The sequence below is a fragment of the Cottoperca gobio genome, chromosome 6 (genome assembly GCF_900634415.1).
Source record: "Cottoperca gobio chromosome 6, fCotGob3.1, whole genome shotgun sequence".
NCBI lineage: Eukaryota > Metazoa > Chordata > Actinopteri > Perciformes > Bovichtidae > Cottoperca > Cottoperca gobio.
In genome coordinates this window covers 17,274,189-17,281,797 of record NC_041360.1, presented here as the reverse complement: position 1 = coordinate 17,281,797, position 7,609 = coordinate 17,274,189, and the positions used below count along the sequence as shown (strand labels likewise).

The window sequence follows — 7,609 nt, the reverse complement described above, 5'->3', positions numbered from 1 at the left end:
TCAACTATAACGAATAAGATATGTTATTTAAGTCTGCTACTGGGTGCCAAAATGTTGCCCAGAGTCTATAGGTGAGGAAAATCATGGCCACACATTACTCTTGTATAAGGATGAATGAATAGAGACATACTGGCAAAGTGCTCTCAAGGCAAATAAGCTTTTCAGAGGAGTGACAACTATTCGATTCATACATTGTAGGCAGCCCTCACAGTTGTGTACAGCTTGTGATTTGAACAGCATTTTATTGTTTTCTGTTCTGTGAAGATGTTTTTTTAAGATGTCATTTTATTTCTCTCTAACATTTTGATATGTAAATGATAAGATAATGAATATAAAAATGATGTATAGTTATATAACTACCCAACATTGTATAAAGGAGTTACAATGATCTCCACCTTGACTTGCTACATCATTAAGTGACATTTTTAATACAGGACTTTTTCTTGCAACGCAGTATTTCTACACTGTGGCATTGCTACTTTTACTTAAAGGATCTGAATACTTCTTCCAAAACTGCAGAGCCAATACCACCTGTTGCATTTCTGATTAACTCTGTGCTGACAGTTGGAGGGAATTCAACACTGTCTTTTGCATAATTAACTTAAAGGGACAGTGTCAACGATTTGGCGACACCTAGCATTGCAGTTGCAGATTGCAACCAACTGAGTACCCCTCCACTCATCCCTCCAGTTACAAGACTGGGGTAACAAGCTGCCAAGTGTAAAACCGTGGTATCTTTCAGGTCCTTCAGAGGTCAGAGGCCATCCTTAACATAACGCTACTTTAGAAGAAATTAAATTCAGGGGGCGGCTGGAGTGACCCCAGTTTTACAAGGGAGTCATAGAACTACAGTGGTCTTCAGGTAACGTAATAATACAAAAGACCCTCTCTAGTGCCAGTGTCTTGTTCTGAGCTACTGTACAAACAGGGCGGTGCAACATGGCGGACTCAGCGGAAGAGGACCCGCTCCCTATGTAGATATAAAGGTCTCATTCTAAGGTAATAAAAACACGATTCTTAGTTTCAGGTGATTATACACTAATGAAAACAGAGTTATGAGTATTATATTTAATTTCTGCTAACAGATCCAGAACAGAAGCATTAATGCACTTTTCTTAGCATTTCGAGAATTCGACCAGCTCTCTTTATGGCTGCAATTGAGATACTTCCTGGTAATTTCACTCAGTTAGGAACCTTCCTAGGCAAAAAACACAATTCGACTGCAGCCCAGTACATCAATGCAGCAAGGTGAGGAGGGAAACCACTGCAGGTCTGCAAGGACCAAGTTTTTAGGGGGTGTTAAATTACTCTTTAATTTTCTCTCTAACAGGTGTAGAAAACACAGGCACTAACTGAACTGCTGGCTCAGGTATTTACTGACTTCATCCACAACACCAACACTGCATATATACATTAAAACATCTAATGCAGTAAAAACCAAGGTGTAGTGTTAAGCCTAAATTATGTCTGATACACAAAGACTGTGGGCAATTATAAGGAAAGTTGTTTTGGGAACTTGGCAGTGAGTCAGCTCAGTGGAGGAGTTCCTCAGTGGTAAGAAGCCGTTTTCCCGAGCACAGATGATGGACATGCCCAGCTGACAGCCAACAAGCCCTGAGTGATGCCCCACTGAAAGGAAATGTGGCCAGTAAGTCAAAAAACTAATGGACCAAATACAACCGAGTACTTCAGAGAGAGAGGTGGAAAGAGAGAGAAGCCTTAAAAGACGAGGTCACACTGCAGCGGGGTGAGCACCCGGGAGAGGTTTCTATTTTGCAGCTTGTTGAATATCCTTGCAGAATGAATGATTTCTAACAGCTCAGAAGGGGGCCAAGAGTGAAAGATTTATTACATGTATTAAGTTACATTTATTAGATGTCAGATTGAGGGGCATACACTGAAAGGTGAAGACCTCTAATGTATCTCAGCACGACTTCCTACTAAATAGGTGTTGGAAATCATCAAACCACTTTTAGTTTATGGAGCTAGACTCATTGTAATTGTGGAGTTGTCTTTCCGTCCTTTGCTTCAAGGATTACTAGATTCTCACTGACACATCCACTCCATCATTTCTAATTTAGCAGCATCCGAGGAAGGATTTGTTTTCTTTTCATACACATTTACATTTTAGGTATAAAATGAATCCTGACAGTACAAAGAAACCCACTTTCTTCTGTTCCTATTCTGATTTCAGTGTGACGCATAGAATAATTAAGTTATACAGTTTGTTGCATATTTTCACCTAATTAACTCATTATTTACAAATGTACAATAGCTAATTATATGCAACTGGCATGTTTTCTGGTGTAACAATGCAAGACAATTTATTTTATATTGCACCTTTCATTTAATAAACGCCGTGCTTTAACATTGAAATGCATATAGCAACAAGTAACATGTACAGAAGAATATAAGAAATAAAATATTAAAAAATTCAACTATAACAAAGAAGAAACACGCAGTGAACCCCACACCCACGACACTTAAACTGACACAGGCATTAGTGTAAATTTGCAAGTTAAATATCAATTAAACCTCATTCTCCTTGTCATAGAAGCAGACAGAAAGTGCACAGTAGCTTCGATACGTGTACATTTATAAGTATTACATTATATATATATTTAAATAAACGTTAACAGACTCGGGAAAATGGTTTGAAGGGGAATTAGTACTTTAAGTTGTAAAAAATAATGTCCCTTGCCTATATAAATGTCTACTAAATTAACAGATAATATCAAACTGCAGCACAACAACCAACATAAGCAAAAAGACTGCAAGTTTCCTTTCAGACTGAGACCAAAGAGACTTAGTTTTGGTGGGTTCATAGGTGTTGCACATTGAATAAAACAATGAGGACAATGTATCAATTTGAAGGACTGTCTCCAGGCTGATTATTAAAATGTTGTAAAATATTGCAGTAGCAAAGAAGAACTGCGGGGACTTTCTCTTACTAATGCAAGCCTTGGGCGTAATCCTTTCCGCTGCAGTCACCCTGTCAGCTATATCTTTCAGCCAAAGCTGTTTTTCACAGAGGCTGCCTCCGGGAAGAGGCCATACTTCTAAATGCTCTGACAGAGTTGCACCTTTGGTTTTCTCTCAAGAGGCTGCACCTGGATGCTGACCACACTGCTGCTGGGTACCCTGTCACTTTCACTTCAGTCTGACATTGGCTGTTTAGAGCCAGGGTGGTAGATTTAGGGGAACATAATACATGTTTTAAATGACTGACACATGATGACCTCTGTTAGAATTTGCATTTCCCTGATGAGTTACTATCATCAGGAATCTTTGCTGCATTTAATAGTGCTTTTATTTAAACCTGTACCATTTGACTGCACCCTGCTGTGGATCAGTCCATAGCAGAGCTCAGCTGCAGATCTTTATTGCAGTCACGTCCTGCTACAGGAACTGCAAGGATCCATCACACCAGAAGTGGATCTTTAGCCACTCTTAATGCATAATCAGTATTCATCCCAGTCAGGCTGATCATTTTCACTTCTTCCGTGTCTACAGCTTCCCAATTCAGATCAAAATGTACCTTCACACACACAACTTCACACAAATAAGCCCTTCAAAAGAACTCTAGAAAAGTCTAGAACATTTTATGGACAAAAGTTTTGTCTAAATCAGACTAATTAGAGAGGCCAGGAAGACTGTGAGAACACTCTGGTCGTTTCCACATTAGTTCAAAGCTGAGACAGACATTCTTCTGTAATGTCTTCTTTTTTATTGGTATTATGTGTTTTTGTTATATTTAAAGAAGATTAATACTCAGTGTGTCAACATTTTGGAGGAATTTAGCATTATCTATATTCATAAACTCACTGTCGTAGGCCTATATGCTAAGGTAAATTTAGCAGGGATATACTAATGATGAATTCACAGAGTAGTCATCATTTGTAGAACGAGCGATAGAGTTTATGCAAAAACTTGCTTGTTCATATTTTAATCAGTTATAGGTTATTTCATGACATAGACTAACTGAGAGGTTATTTATCATTGGACTCATTTGAGTTTAAATTGTTCATCCACTTTGAAGGCAAACGTTAATCCAATACAAATCATATGAATTAAAGCAAGATTAAGTCATGCACGGAGACTATCGTTGTCAGGCGAGGCTCCCTGCAGACTATAGCCGCTTTACAGTACCCACAATATGAAACTCTTAATTACAATGTTGTTCAGTTATCATTAGTACCGCCATTAGAACAATAACATATTTATGTATACTATATATATACATATACTGTATGTATTTAAATAATCGCTGCTATTCTTCCTACTGGCCACCAGGGAGCAGACACAGTGACCGCATGTGTGAGAGTGGGTGAAGAAATGAAACCAATGACAAGAGCGAGTTTTCTATCTTCATGGTGTTTTCGGTTTATTGCCTCCGAAATACATTTACGAAACATATAATCATATATGGCAAAGCATAAAAAACTATATCTAGAATACAGTCTTTTCTAAACACATGTAATACACGGTGCTATGGTGTAATGGTTAGCACTCTGGACTGATTTCTGCGAAGAGTTATTGGAAATAAGTGAACTAAACCAAAATAAAAGGGAAATATACTGTATGTTTAAGTTTAAATAAACACTGCTATTCTTCCTACTGGCCACCAGGGAGCAGACACAGTGACCGCATGTGTGAGAGTGGGTGAAGAAATGAAAACAATGACCAGCGAGTTTTCTTTCTTCATGGTGTTTTCGGTTTATTGCCTCTGAAATACATTTATGGAACATATAATCATATCATAAAAGCATAAAAGAGACTATATGTAGAATATATACTCTTGCCCAAACACATGTAATACACGGTTCTATGGTGTAATGGTTAGCACTCTGGACTCTGAATCCAGCGATCCGAGTTCAAATCTCGGTAGGACCTAACTTTTCATGGTCGTCTATTTTTCAAAGAACGAGTCAACTGTAGTTGATTAGCGATGTTTCTCAATTCTGACTACCAAAAGTTAAAGGAGGAGCTCGATGTTTTATTTAATTCGACTTTGAAACCAAGTATATATACAGGATTGACACATCACAGTTTAATTTAAAAGTATTTCCTGTAGGCCTGCATATACAGGTATACTCATCTCAACATGTCAATTTTCTTGACCACTGTAAACTACCATCAATAATAAACTCAGACCATCAATAAGGTAATTTCTCCTGTCATTTTCAGCAGGGCTGACTAATTCTCTGTCTATAATTCATAGAGTCCTTATTAATCATAACTAATGACAGGCTGACTCACACTTCAAAGATGACATATTGTGTTGACGTAAGACTCCAAAATAAAGCTGCACAGTATTAGTCTGACTACAAATTTCAAAATAACCCTGAACACAACTGGTTCTTCTTTTTTTCATGCAGCCCCTTGTGAATATCCTGAGGGAAAACAGAACTCCTTCTCTCTGTCTGTCACATGTTCGTGAAGGAGGCTCGGACTGTTCAAATGACCCTGCTGAGCTTAAATCTACTATTATTTTATGGGCTTTATAGGCTGTTGCCATGGATGCTCTGTTTCCCCCCTTTTGACAGCAGACATAATGTAGGTATTGACAAGCCTTCATCACAGGCTTCATCTTTACACTCTCCTTGTTATTTGATGGAGTGGAACGCCCTCAGAAGCTGACTGTGTTTTGATCTATAGCTCCTAAATTAGATCAAAACATGTCATGTGATGTGTCATATATTCATGTTTCTGCCGAGGCAATGACTCCAGTCTCATGTGTTAGACAGTAACCGATGAAGTCAGAGATCATGACTGAGAGTTACATCAGGGGCTCATATCTAGAAAAATGTGAACCACGCCATACAGAAACACTTCCTCAAAACAGGTAGCCCTTTCATATCTTCAAACTCAAAGTATCTCTTTCAGTAAAGTCAAATCTGATTTTAGTTGCAAATCATTTGTTGTGTTAGGTGACGACATCATTTAGTGATCTTGACATAATGGAAGAGAAGAAAACTACAATTAAACATGACTGCTGTCAGCTAATATATTCAAATAAACAAATTGTTCCTTGAGCCTTTTTGTTATTTGTTTGTCAAGACAACACTATCGTGGTAGATTTGCTATTTGTAGTTCAGTCAATGTTGAACCTTTTTTCCCATCACAAACCCACTCAGGAGTTTTGCATTTAAAGCAATAGAGCAATCCTAAAAGTATCACAAATGAGACACTGGGGTAAGAAGATACATAATATGATGTGTTATATAAGTGTGAGTATGAGTAGCTCAGTGAGGGGTTAACCTGAGTAATTTTTTCGTTTGATTATTTATTTATTTATTTTCCAGACACCAACATAAGGTACATTTCGAGGCCTCTGATGAAACCGTCCAGATCAAGTTGGATGTTGGGACTTTTCAGTAAAGTCTAAATGGAAGTAATTTCATAAGTACACAAGAAGTTCTCCTTTAAACAGCACATAGTTTGAACTCATATGAATCCTTTTAACCTTTTTTATTTCTGCACAGATATCCTTGACTGAAGTCAGATTTCAATCAGTGTTTGATTATCTTTCACACAGACAAATGGGACATTCAAAGATTTAATCCCCTTTAACTCTCTTATGTCCACTTCAATCTCTCACTTTCCAAATATTTACGTCTCTGTAAAGGTAACACGTCTAATATTTTTAGTGACTCATGACAGCAAACCTGCAATTTCAATACCATGTGGGTTTTATTATCAAAAAGATATAATTGCAACATCAAAGATGACACAGCAACATCTTCAATCTTCCTGTGTACAAACATGGTCATTTGTAAATTTCAACAGAACTGTATGTCTTGGTGATCACCACACAAGGGCAGTAGAGGGCAAGACAAAAGGCCATGTTGTCTCAGGTCACAAGCACCGTCACTTTTCTGCACCAATTCAGCCTTTAAAACCATGAGACTGCATCTACTAACAGAAACGTTTAATCACTGCAGCAATTTAAGTCTAAGTAAAACAAATGCAGCCAGATGACCTACAGCACACTATTAAGAAAAAATATTATTATATTCTGTCCCCCAGACTTAAATACTTTAAAATAGAGCTGAAACACTTACTCGATTAGTCAATTGATAGAAAATTGATCAGCATGCTTATGCTAAAGAAAACAAATAAAATGATATTTCCAGTTTCTCAGATGTGAGGATCTTTTTTCTAGATGATAGTAAATTGAATATCTTTGGGGTTTTGACTGTTGATCGGACAAAACAAGACATTTGAAGACGTCACTTTGGACTGTAGGGAATTACGTAAGGCTTTTTCTCTTTTAATGGTCAAACAAATGTACACAGCACACACAGTGCAATTTAGACTATGCATTTAACCCATCCTAGTATTAGGAGCAGTGGGCAGCTGCTATGGAGCAGTGTGGGGGTCCGGTGCCTTGCTCAAGGGTACCTCTCAAAATACCAGTGCTACCTCTCAAAGTACCAGTCCACACTCCATACTTGGTCCGTTCGGGCACTTTAACCGGCCACTCTCCGGTTCCTAAGCCAAGTTGTTTAGACCTGAGCCCCCATATTTTTGACAATTAATGAAATGCTATAATATTCTTCTTTTTGTGAGATGATATTCTTTGTGTCTGGTCAAAAAATGTCTCATA

At 37.8% G+C, this 7,609-nt stretch overlaps 1 non-coding gene across 1 annotated transcript; it reads left to right on the top strand.

The window, feature by feature from the left end:
* Positions 1-4,821: 4,821 nt before the first annotated feature.
* On the top strand, positions 4,822-4,893 carry trnaq-cug (transfer RNA glutamine (anticodon CUG)). The gene has a single exon. It is a non-coding gene; the product is annotated as a tRNA-Gln (tRNA).
* The last annotated feature ends 2,716 nt before the right edge of the window (positions 4,894-7,609 follow it).